General features: G+C 37.4%; 1 protein-coding gene across 1 annotated transcript in view; it reads right to left on the bottom strand.

The window, feature by feature from the left end:
* Positions 1 to 13,059, bottom strand: part of LOC124165718 — a 75,404-nt gene that overhangs the window by 43,118 nt on the left and 19,227 nt on the right. The window lies entirely within an intron of this gene.

Here is a 13,059-nt window from a genome sequence, read left to right as displayed (position 1 = left end):
AACCGTAAACTTGGATTGGTAAAAAGACTTCTCGGTAAATGCCATAGAAATGTAAAAGATAGGAGCAACCTGGCTCTAATAAGGCCTCACTTGGAGTATACTGCTAGCGTACCCTTATGAAGCAGGACTGATACTTATCCGAAATACACAGAGAACAGTAGTCAGAGTGATCACTAATTTAGCGATAGATGACATCATCGTCAGCAAATGAACTGCAAATTCAAGACGAAAGGTCATTTATGTATATCATGAAGAAAAGGGGGCAGATTTCGCTTTCTTGTGAGACACCTGATGTCGCATTCACTATTTCAGAGCTAATTCTGTCAAGAATTACTCTTTGCTTAGGATCACTCTGAAAGTCGCAACTCTAGTTTTCTAATATTTCGTTCAGCTTGCATTACTTCGATTTTTATAAAAGTATGTTTTTTTTACCGTGTCAAAAGCTTTCTATTATCTAGAAGTAATGTATCAACTTGTGTTTTCGATTCACCATATTCGAGAAAGCCGTGATAAAAGATAGCGAGCTGTGTATAGCATAATCTACCTCTCCGGAAGCCATGGAGGAAGTTACGACTGCCCAGGAACGTCATGACATTGCAAACGTCAATATTTTAGAGTAACTTGGCTATAATTAATTTTAATAAAATTGGTCGATATTCGACTGGGTTATATCTTCCATTTTTGAATATCGCGGTAACGTTTGCACTTTTCCAGTCCAGTGGTATATTTCCTTCAGAGAATGCCGTCTTGAATCACGGTGCAATCTGTGGCCTTAACTCCTTCAGAACACGCGCGGAAATGAGGAACTTGCATGGGTCGTCGATTGCTCTAAAAACTATTGGGAATAAGTAAAATGGATATATTAGCTCGCAAAAATACCTTAAGTTTCTCCATTCAACATCAAAATAAATTATAAAAATGCATTTAAAATCGAGAAAAATTTCTCTGAGCCGACCACTGCGCGAAGAAACCCGAGCGTTGCCGAGGCCAGGCGTTACGTCATAGGTGCCTTAACAACCGTAGGGAGTTGGGAAATACGCTGAGCTGAAAATTTGTTTTGAGGGAGTATTAAGCCGCTCATCGTCACTTTATTTTGTTCTGTTACTCTTGGGCAAGTTTTCCTATTACTATTGTGCCTCCAGTATTACTTGGTATATTAATAATGCGACATCGGGATGATGAAGGACAAGCGTTTCAATTCGTATGTTTTAGTCATCATAAAAATGGATGATAACGTTGCCGCTCGTTCAAATAACACACCAGAAACTCATTTACATCTGCATAATACCCCGCAAGCCACCTAAAAAAAAGGCAGGGGGTGTTAGATCACCAGCCTTTTTTTTAGGACACCAAAAATTGATGGCACGACCCTCATGGAATTTGTTAAGACAAATTATTGGTATACGCCGGCGGTAAATCGAGTTGTAAAAGAAACTTGAGGATACTGGAGGATAACGATCGTAAGCTGTGCTGTTGACATTAGAGTAAGCTGTGCTGTTGAATTTGGCAACGCCGTATTAGCGGAGAAGGTAGTCCTATCCGTCCTACGGTACGAATTCACAGCAAAACAGTCTGCACACAATCCACATGTGAGATCGCGAATCGGTTCCGCTGCCAAAACACACACAAGCTACAACTTATTTCAATAATATAGGTAAATCCATAAACATATACCTACCAGCATATACCATAAAAATATAGAGGGAAATAGGCAAGTACAATTATCAAAAACTGGAAGTTAATACCATTCTTGTATTACTACTATCACGTACAACTTGCAATAACAGAGCTCATTATGATGAAAACAACTATTTATTCACTGATTTTAAGCCTTAAATTAGCCCACACAAGTGACACAGGTGACTTTCCTCACTACTATTCGTCGAAATAACGGAATAACAAACTTCACGCACAGTTTTTATTTCAATAGCTTGATCGTGAAATGTCATATTTTCGATGAACAACAGAAGTTAACACGCCACTGACAATTTTTACTGTTAGACATTTATCGATAGCGTAATAGCACTTTTTACAATTCAATCACGATGGAACACTGATAACTCTTGGCCGATATTTTTCAACCTTGTCAAACTTTGTGCATTACAACCACTGGCACTGTGATTATTAGCAGTAGCTTAACGGGAGATGTCACGTTAAAAATTACACTATTTTGGCACAAAAATGGGGTGAACCGGAGTTGGAGCCCCTTAATTGCCAATTGGCGGATTGGCGGCGGTTTCTAGAACTATTTTCCCCGCGCGTTATGGTTACTAAATTTTTATCAACAAATCGGATTTACTATCGAAGTTACCATTTCATAAAACATTCGAACATGACTCTGATGGAAGTGGATTACAAAAAGAATTTGGATGTTTTTCAAGAGAGGTTAAATATTCTAGTGGATATTTCGCTTTATTGCCTGTTAACGGACAAAAAAGCGTGTAAAATTGGTGTATGAATGAAGGTTTGATTGCGTGAAGTTATGAATGTCCTAAGCGTGAAAGGCAAATGAAATTAACTATGAGACCAAAGAAGACTGATGGGTATTATGCGTGGCGAAAATACCACGGTCACTCGGTGAGCCCTGACGCTTTTGAAGCCTTCAAAAACGGCATTATATAAGTTTATATACCCCTTGGGTCAGAGATCTTGAAGTGGATGACGACAATCGTCCAAAATCAAATTAAGTAATTTTTTCAGTAAAATTTCTTATTAATTTTTGCTGTAATAACAAAGAAAATTTGATGAAATTTTTGATTTGTTGATAAAAATTTAGTAACCATAACGCGCGGGGAAAATAGATCTAGAAACCGCCGCCAATCCGCCAATTGCCGAATAAGGGGCTCCAACTCCGGTCGCGCCCAAAAATGTTCCTAGATGTCTCCAATCAGCGAGCAAAAGTTGCATTGACTGGAATTCACCTCATAATACAAGCACAGGCAGTCCTAAACGACGAATTCTCCGATACCTGCGAATAAACGGATGAAGTTATTGCATATAAAAGCTAAGCGGACATTAGTAAACATCAAAATCGTTCTAATTACATACTTAGATGAATAATATGCCACCGATAACATCAACTTACAATTAACGTATCCCCCTTCCAACGGCCGTGGCTCAGACTCCTACAACAATGTTATTTAGGTATTATAAAATTTTTGGTTTAACTGCTCCAGTTTTATATTTTATGCCCTTACTCAGATATTAATATTAAAAATAAAACAAAATATGAGGGCTTCCGAGCCTCTATCGTCGGATATTTATCTTTAAATAGAAAATAATCAACACGTCTAACAAACGAAGCTCTCAGAACTGTTGGCAACTATTACAAACAATCACAACAATTTAATTTAAAGCCTCCGTAATAATTTAATCACAACAATACCTTCGTGTGATGTTTAGGCACCTTTGACGTCATCGAGGCTTCGTCGGCAGTGGCTTGGGGGGTGAGGGGGTTTTTCCCGCGCTTTAAAATTCGTTATATTTATCATTGAATATCTCGCGAAGGAAAATTCAGATATACATACGGTTTTATTTGTTGTATTCAGATAATAATTTTCTGTCCGTCTGTGAAATAAAAAAAAATCATGCAAGTTCCTCATTCTCTCTGGACCCGGATAGTTAGTACTTTTTTAACTATTGTAGCCGTTAATTTATCCCATCGCGTTGAATAGCAATTTCTTTCATCGGTTCCTTAGCGAATGGGATGTCTAAATTACATGCCGTAGGTCTGTTATTCAAATATTTTCTAAGGGGGAATTAAACAATATAACATGTCCTACACTTCTGCATTCCTTTCCTCCCATAGTACCTTCTCAATCCTTCAAACCTGCCTTCTCTATTGCCCAAACCTGTACTACATTAAGCCTTCTTCCATCTTTTTTCCTCAACATCCACCTTTCTCGTCTTTTCAGTGCGATACTCCTCATCTGACTCATATACTTTCAGCAACTCCTAACTAATCCTTCTTATATTATTATAATAGTAACAATGGGGAATAATTTTTAACGCATTTTCTGTTGAATTCAATTTTTAGCTGCTTAACAGTAAAATAGGCATGCTGATTTCAAAACGGTAGTTATTTTTTCCACCACGCCAACTTTTTCGCTATTCATATATTCATATTATACATATCAACAATGCACAACAGCGGTAGTACTATTACATATTGTTTGACTATTAGTGAATTTGTGCCATAGGCAACCTATGCCACACATCTTTATTCGATCAACTTATCTATTATGGATACTACGCGCACGTAGATAGACGTAAATGGGCAGATATTATGGCTAATGAATTATTTACGACATCGAAAGTTAGATCACACACTTAGGTCATGGTAAAAATAGCACTTACGTTTTCAAATTTTTCGTAAACAAACATGCCAAATAAATATTGGTTACATAAAATTCTTTTGATGCAACACCTACTTCTAACTTTATTAATGCGCCTAATGTGATTGTGACCACACTCAGCGTCGATCACGAGAGGCATCATTGCTCTCCAACTGGCTGACTTTAAACCTTATGCGACTGCTGCCGGGCGACAGGTGCATAGTTGTTTAGTAATGCAGGAGATACTATAGTTCACTCAGGCATGTATTCCAAAATTTTCTTCGTGGGGAGCTACAGTGTTGAGCGGGTGGCATACACTTATATTTTGTCGTGAATTCGCACTCATCGGTAAACCATGCACTCATCGGTACCGAACCATTCATCGATAATCTTTCTATACGGGCAGTATATAAGGTAAGGTTTCCATTTAAATTCATTGACGTGCAAATTTTATATGATTTCTGATACAGAAATCGGGTATCCTTTAACTTAAAAATGTCACGTGATAGAAAAAAACTGAGGTTATTATCTTATCAAGACGCCATAACGGCGTCAAACCCAAGTCTCAGATCTAAGACAACAAACTGGTTGTTCCCCAGTGTTCTGGATCCTTCATTTTCAGGCCACTTTTTCTTCATATTGTCAATACTATTGTCAAGCGTGGCGCCTTGGGGCGTTGTACATATATAAATGTCAGCTTGGATTATTATGGGAGATCGGGTTGGTGGCTAGAGCGTTGGCTTCCCACCCCGAGGGCTCGGATTCAAATGGCCCGGCGATGGCAGGGAATTTTCACACTGTCCCTGCTTAAATGTTGTGTGAAGGATATTTCAAGGACAACATTCCGTCCGTCGAATGGGACGTTAAGCCGTGGTCCCCTTGATGCCTTTCGTTAAAGAGCAGGCTAATGCCGGCGCCGGGTATAGGTGGAGGCGGGGTAAAGTCCTCGCCTTCCAAACATGAGGTCGAAGGTTCGAGTCCCGCCTGGGTAAAATTCACTCATCCAGGGTATGGTTGTTTGTGTACGTTTCATTGTTGATTATGTTGAATACCACAATTTAAAATGGCCTATGAGGGCTTTATTCGGAGGTTTGGGAATAAAATAAATAAAATAAATACCTCCACCCTTCATTACCTACCCTTCTCTCACCTCACGGCGCAAATGACCTCAGCTGTCGGTCGCCTCCTTCAAAATACCAAATATTGAATAAATATGGGTGTTCAGGGTAAAGATAAAGGGACATGCCAACCATTCGAAATGAACATAAATTGTAGATCCCACCAGTGGGAGAAGCTGAGCAGAGGAAATGAGAAATTGGGAATCAATGTAGGTAAGTATTGAAGGGACATTAAGTATGGAAAAATTGAAGAACAAAACTCTTCTTCATTCGAACTCTTCTTCATTGGGTTCTTTAAATACCTAGCTCATGTTAGTTGAACCTGTCCACAAGTAATGTTCCCTATTCTGTATCCGAAAGTACTTTGAAGACTGATTTGCTGGTGAAGTTAGGCTTGAATGATCCGTAAAGCAGAGTGGTTCTCATAAATCCGTCTCAAGATTCAGCAGTACCATCCATCCGATGATCAATTGGGTATCAATGCAAGTAAGTAATGAAGGGATATCAAGTATTGCAGAATTAAACTCTACTTCATCCGAAATAAGTTTTATTTACCAGATTTATTTTGCTTATGTATATTCTAGGATAAATTATGGTATATTAAGTTGGGTAGAGCTTTTAAAAATCACTCAAACGTATAGATACAGCTCTAAAAGCAATCGCTCGTACTATAGCCATAACGTATCGCTGTTCACCCTCTTTTCCTTTATTTGCCAAACTGCAGATTCTACTCGTGAGTCACTTATACATCTAAATGTACAAGATGCTAAGGTTATTGTACTTTCTTAATGTTTGTAGCCCAAAAGTTATGGCTAAGCCCTATTAATACTATCTACGAATAAATACTCCATATGTACCACCTAAACCAAATGCTAATTTTTTAATACAAAATTTTCATTTTTTAAAGAAATAAATTTACAACTTTAGTACGCAAACAACAATCAAAGGCAGTAAAAACATATATAACTTCTTGAAGAACCTATGTGAAACTCTGACTGTACATAACAATTAAAATAGTATAGGGGATATCTCGTTGAAGTATTTTTAATCGTATTCCTTTTTTAATTTAGTTAATTTGAGTTCTATCCCATTGTTTTTTCTATAGTGTATATTTACTGTGTCTATATTTACATATGTATCAAAAGTTCACCTGCAAGACATTTTTTTTGTGATTCAACAATATGCAAAGTATTATAGTTGGGTAAACTCATCTCGGGATTCTTATTGGGTAAAATTCTCCATTTTAACCAACTTTTTAAGGGTTAGGAGGGAGTGCATCATGCCACTTAACTTACGATACGGAAAGGGTAGTTCTTTTTCTCATGTCCCAGGTAATTACGCAAAAGCAGGGTCGTGAAAATGTAGACATTGCAGAACTTTCCACTTAAATTACTAACGCACGAAATGTTTTTGGCAAACTAAAACATTATCATAAAATTCGTATCACAGTATTTTAGCAATTAATTGATATAACAGTTTTATTTAAAGTGCTTGAGATGTTACAACTTAAGGCCCCTTGCGCTAGTGAATTGAGTGTTGAACTATGGAAGGTCAAAATTAACAAAATGGGGAACATGCACGATCTTTTAAAACTACTACAATAAGAAGGGCCCAACCTTAAATGCACTCGTCGAAATTTTTATGAAACCCGTCTTTAAAAATAGCTCCCAACGGCTCCTTGAAAATATGACGTCATCTGAGGGTGACGTCATGTTTTCAAGACGACCTTGAAAAGATGACGTCACGGCCCTGTATCCGCTGCTGACAGAGCGAGGAATTGGATAGAAAATAGGTCGATGCAGGGGCTGAAACATAAATTAGGCGGAAATAACTGCTGATTTAATGGCAGAATGCAGATTGTGTATATGTTGAGTTGCCATGGGGTTGTTAAAAGTAAGAAAGAAGATTGCTTGGGGAGATTTGGAAATACATATGAAAATAAGATGATTGCATTGACTATCAGACATAAATTGGTTTCAATGAAGGATTCTAGTGATCTACGTCACACGCTTAAATATTATTTGTTAAATACGATAAGTGCATTTACTAGTGTTCATCAAAGCAGCAAGGATCTTCAAGAGAAGAACGAGTCAAAACCATATCATTAGTGCATTCAGCCCCGTTGCTGAAGTTCATGGTCGACGGTCTGGCCCGTAGAGCTGTGTCGTTCATGAAAGAATCGTTCATTTTGAACGGTTCATTGGCATGAACCGAATGAATCGAAATACGCTCCTCGTTCAAAGGGTTCATAAAGAATCAAGTCGATCGTGTGGTTAATGCCGTTCGTGTGGTTCATGAATAATCGAAGAATCATTTAAGAACCGAAGAATCATGTAAGAATCGAAGTAAGGTCTTGAATTACTTCACGGGCCGCGGATGACAGTAGCTCTTTCTAGTCAATTAAGAACAGTGACGGATCCAGAGAGCTTCTACCTATTACCATATTACATTTATTACCATCATATCTAGAGTTTTTAAATACACCATTATATTTAGAATTAGAGGAAATGGTAATTTTGCTCAGTTGTCGGGGAAGGTTTACTCCCAATCCCCCCCACCTAGTCCCCTACTTGTCACAATCTTGAATCCGCCTGCACTGGTTAAGAGTGAATATTCCATGAATTTCTCGCTTATTATATGGAACTTAACATTCTTCTTCCTCCGACAGTTGGTGAATATGGAATCATTTAGGAATTACTTAGATTCTATGAGAAAAGAATAGCAATATTCCTTATTAAATGTTTTGTGGGAACTGAGGCAGCAACTGCTGGTGTAACTATGGCTAATCGTTTTTCCAAACACTTTTCAAATTCATTATTCTTCCTTGTTGTTTTTTTTTAAACCACTACCCATTTCCTTTTACTAATTCCTCATTTTCATTTATCTTAAATCTTAATTTGCCTCCTCTTGAACTACTTCTGGAAACATTTATTTTATTTTCTATGTCACTATGGTTTCATTTACTAATTTTTTGTAGCATAATTGATTACATTGCGGTAGCATCAAGATTATTCTCTTTTGATGCTAAAAGGTTAAAAGCCCACTGAGAGACTGACGTATTATAAGGTCACGTGGCTCGGGCTTTAATTCTTTCTTTGAGCACCTTAAGGTTAGTCGCTGAATAGGGTAGTTTCCTTCATCAAAGAAAACGAAAGGCATTGATTGCGATTCGTTGCCCACCATTAGTGTATTCATAATATAAAAATTTTTTGGTTTTATAATTCCCAGTTTAGACGAATGGCAATGGTCAATAGAGTTCATATGTGCACCTGGGAGGAATACGATTGAAATGCAGTTTATTCGACAGTGTGCATCGTAAATATCATTACTTTCGATTAACAGCATTAATTGTAGCTTATTTTGTGTAATATTTAATATGCATTGTTTTCGCAACGACATTGAGCAGACGAAAACGCTCATCTATTGGCTCCTCGATATGTGACGTCATTCTGTTCTATCTCATCAGCGTGCGAGGTGTTTGTCGTGTTATGATCGTGTTTATTATACAATGAAGTACGTGTGCATTGGAAAACGTTGGTGGATCTGATCAGTGTAAAAGGAAATACGTCTAAGTGCATATAATGGAATCAGGTTTCGTGAAGGTTTCTTCAAATAATATTCCGAAGGTGGATGCTTCAATGAATGACCGTGCTGATTGTGTTGGACTACACCTACATGCCTCGGCACGAAGTTTTAATGTTGAACTGGAGCTTTTTCGTTGTGTTGCCTCATTCATAATAAAGAGTAATCGACGGGAAACCTCATCGGAAATTAGTTCTAAGTGAATTAAGTAAGAGTGTTTACAGTAGGTAATTCGCCAAAAGTTTGTAAGCACGATTCGAGGGTTTACGGAAGTAGAAGTGCCGGTACGTAGATAACTATCTATATTTGTATCATTCTTTCAAATATCGATCATAATTTAATTTATCAATTTAACTATTTTCTCTTCTATTATTTTTTAACCTACTGACTCGCGAAAAATAATTTTTCATACTCAGCTATGGCCCGTGGTGAGTGGATTACATCGTAAATATCATTATGGCCGACAGTTAATCATTATTTAATTGCCGCTACTGAGCTGGGTTCTTCTTCTTCTGGGGGGTGTTTCAGAGTCTCATAGGATTGGCGGCGTCGGAAACGGATTCATTCCGAGTCGATCGGGAACCTATCCTACGCTCGTCTTCCGTGCGTTTCACACATACTATCGGAAAGCGTTCCGCTTTTGGTATGACGTCAACAGTCATCCTCCTCCGGGAAACGAGAAAACGTCACAATTTCAAGTGACAAGTGAGCAGCGAAAATAACCTCCCGCAAGATTTGATACTTTACAAGGGAGGCGAAAGGTATATACGGGCATAAATAAGTGCTAACATTGTCACATAATTGACGCTGTTGCCGGGTAAAATAATTTTAGAATTGTTCGTATGTAGTTTTTTTTTAACGTAATACCCTGTCGTTTTGAGCAAATTACGGGAATGAAGGAAAATTTGGAACGAGTTTGTTCTGTCATTCTCGTGAGAGCATAGTTGATTGTTTTTAAGAACTAAACTACAGGCAGTCACGAAATCCATAATTTTTTCCAACAACATATGGTTTACTTACTCAATTGTTTAACCAAAGTGTCATATTTTCATTCAGTATCTCAATTAAATATGAAGATTGATCATCATAAATGATGTTATGGCCTTCATGATTTGCCGTAAACGTCTTACAAATTTTCCGTGAAAGTGGAGCTACGCTGGAACAAAATACAGTGATTACATTAGGTTGGATAGTGTCCATTAATAGTAATGGCTCGAGTTATGTACGCTAAAATGACGCAAAATAATTTTGTTAGTTTGTTATCTGTTTTGCACGTTCTCGGTCTCATTTTAGAATTGTTCGTATGTAGTTTTTTTAACGTAATACCCTGTCGTTTTGAGCAAATTACGGGAATGAAGGAAAATTTGGAACGAGTTTGTTCTGTCATTCTCGTGAGAGCATAGTTGATTGTTTTTAAGAACTAAACTACAGGCAGTCACGAAATCCATAATTTTTTCCAACAACATATGGTTTACTTACTCAATTGTTTAACCAAAGTGTCATATTTTCATTCAGTATCTCAATTAAATATGAATATTGATCATCATAAATGATGTTATGGCCTTCATGATATGCCGTAAACGTCTTACAAATTTTCCGTGAAAGTGGAGCTACGCTGGAACAAAATACAGTGATTACATTAGGTTGGATAGTGTCCATTAATAGTAATGGCTCGAGTTATGTACGCTAAAATGACGCAAAATAATTTTGTTAGTTTGTTATCTGTTTTGCACGTTCTCGGTTATTTCTATAACACCATTTTACTTGGTACGAAAATGACAAATTGTTACTATCGATGCACCTTGAAATACATCTTCTAAATTATATTTCAGTGAGCGATAATTCCACAGAGAAAAAAATATTCGCTGCAAAAGGGAATCGAACCCATATTCTTCACCTCGCTGCATACTGCCTTAAACCGCTGCGCCACCGTCAATTGTTGATAAAATGTTGAAATTTGTAAGCTATAAATAAAAGGATGGCATGAGGGAGCTTCGGTATAGTTGTTATCGTGGCTATTCCCGTTATGCTTGAACTAATATTTCCTATTAAAATGAATATTTAGAATGTACATGGAATGTATTGAAACCATGTACCATGGAATCAACTGAATTAGGTACATAACCACGTCTAATTTCGATGTGACTACGATGCCAAGTCATACACACAATCATTTCAAACTATACAAATTGTTATACTTCCTAACCCACGGACACGTATTCAATGCATTATGCTACCTGCATATTTGTAAGTCATTACGCCATGCATTCCAACTTGTTTCACGTTCTTTTTGCCAAATTACTCGTCCAAATAACAACGCAAACGAACTTGTACCGTCAGTGATACAGTCTGCCTATTTATCGCCTAATTTACACGAGAATTAAAGTCACTTGCACTTATATTACTCTATCAAAATATCCACATATATCAGCACTCATGAAATAAAGTGGTATGATTTTATTATAGCCAAATACTCAATAAAAAAACAGCAATATAACATATCTCCACTCGCCACCGGAATGAGTTTCCGGCACCTCTAGCCCACTCGACTTCTATCCGATAGGAAAGCCGGCCTTGAGTCGGTAGGAAGCCAGTCTGAAACGCACGGATTGCCTGGGCGATAGTAAGTGACGTAGAATCCGCGGCAAGTCTCCCGATCCGCTCGGAAAGGGAGACTCTGAAACACCCCCCTGGGCTATTTAAGGTTTGAAACGTAAACACAAATAACTGGAGTTACATTTTGGTCCAGTCCAAGCAGTAATTTGATCTTCATTTCTTTAACAAAACGCACATTTTATCGACGTATTTGTTCTTTTGTAGAATTAATGTATTCAAAAGCAGAGTTCTGATTATGTCAATGCCTCTACAAGTTATTTTCATTTCGCTAACAGAGATATGTCAGTCAGACATACATTTGCTTGGTTGAGGTTTATGAATAGCATTTGTGAGGTATCTTAAAATAATGTTATTGAAAACTCGGTCCGGATGTATGATGAAGATCTCTCGGGCTGGAAATCAAATGTTTGATTGTTAGATCAGACGATTACTTTTCATTCATTCGGTTTCAATATGCTTCCGAAGCATTTGTCAGCACAATTTTAAAATTGGTTCATTTTACATTTCTCACAGTATAAGTTTATAGGTTTTCAAGGTAAACTGTCTTGTTATGAGTATACATTAAGGAAGGAATCCCTGCGCGCGGTTCATTTCCAAAAAGTAGTCCCGACTTGTGATACGTAATAATGAGCTTATTTCACATCCGATTTGGAAAATATTAGCATCACTGTGATTGGAATTAAGTTACAAACATTTTTAATACCCAAACTATCACTTTTTATCGAAAATTAATTTTCCCGTTTTTAGTAAGTAGTACGGGTACTGTCACTAAGTTCGATAGTTACTAATTAGTGACTTAGTTTTCACGAATTAAGTCGCACCATTTTCAAGGGTCATCACTGTTTAAGTGCCTCTATTAATTTTAATGTCACTATAAATCTGCAAACGAACGCAAAAGCGAGAACCGAGGAGTAAGAAATACGATTAGGTAGTTCAAGGTAGAAAAGTTGATAGAGTCTTGTCGTCAGCGTAACCGGGTAATAAATGAATTAAAAGATGTAGATGATGGCATGTACACACTTTTAATCTAGTTCATAAGCCATTCCATGGCTTCTTTCCAAATTCAGTAAACGCTGTAGAGGGGCTCACCCTAAAGAACAAGGTATGCCTGAGAACACATCAAACAAAATGACGTCACTACCCTGAGAATATGGCCGACTGGTGTTTCAGCGCATCATTAATTTTGCAAATTTTAATTATTAATATCTCACTTAAAAAGTACCTCTCTATTCTCAGACTCGGAATTTAGCTTAATTGAGGTTTAAATTTTTTTTAAGATCACTCCCCAAAAACGTGCACATACTCTATTTTAACTGCATTTGAAAATGGCCAGATTGGCGCCCATGCGATGCCACTCCACGTGACGTCACAGGGACCTAGTTTCAATACGAGTAGATAGGAGTTTTACA

Source organism: Ischnura elegans, chromosome 9, assembly GCF_921293095.1.
Source record: "Ischnura elegans chromosome 9, ioIscEleg1.1, whole genome shotgun sequence".
NCBI classification, from domain to species: Eukaryota; Metazoa; Arthropoda; class Insecta; order Odonata; family Coenagrionidae; genus Ischnura; species Ischnura elegans.
Note: the sequence above shows the minus strand (reverse complement) of the source record. Positions and strands in the feature narration are given on the sequence as shown.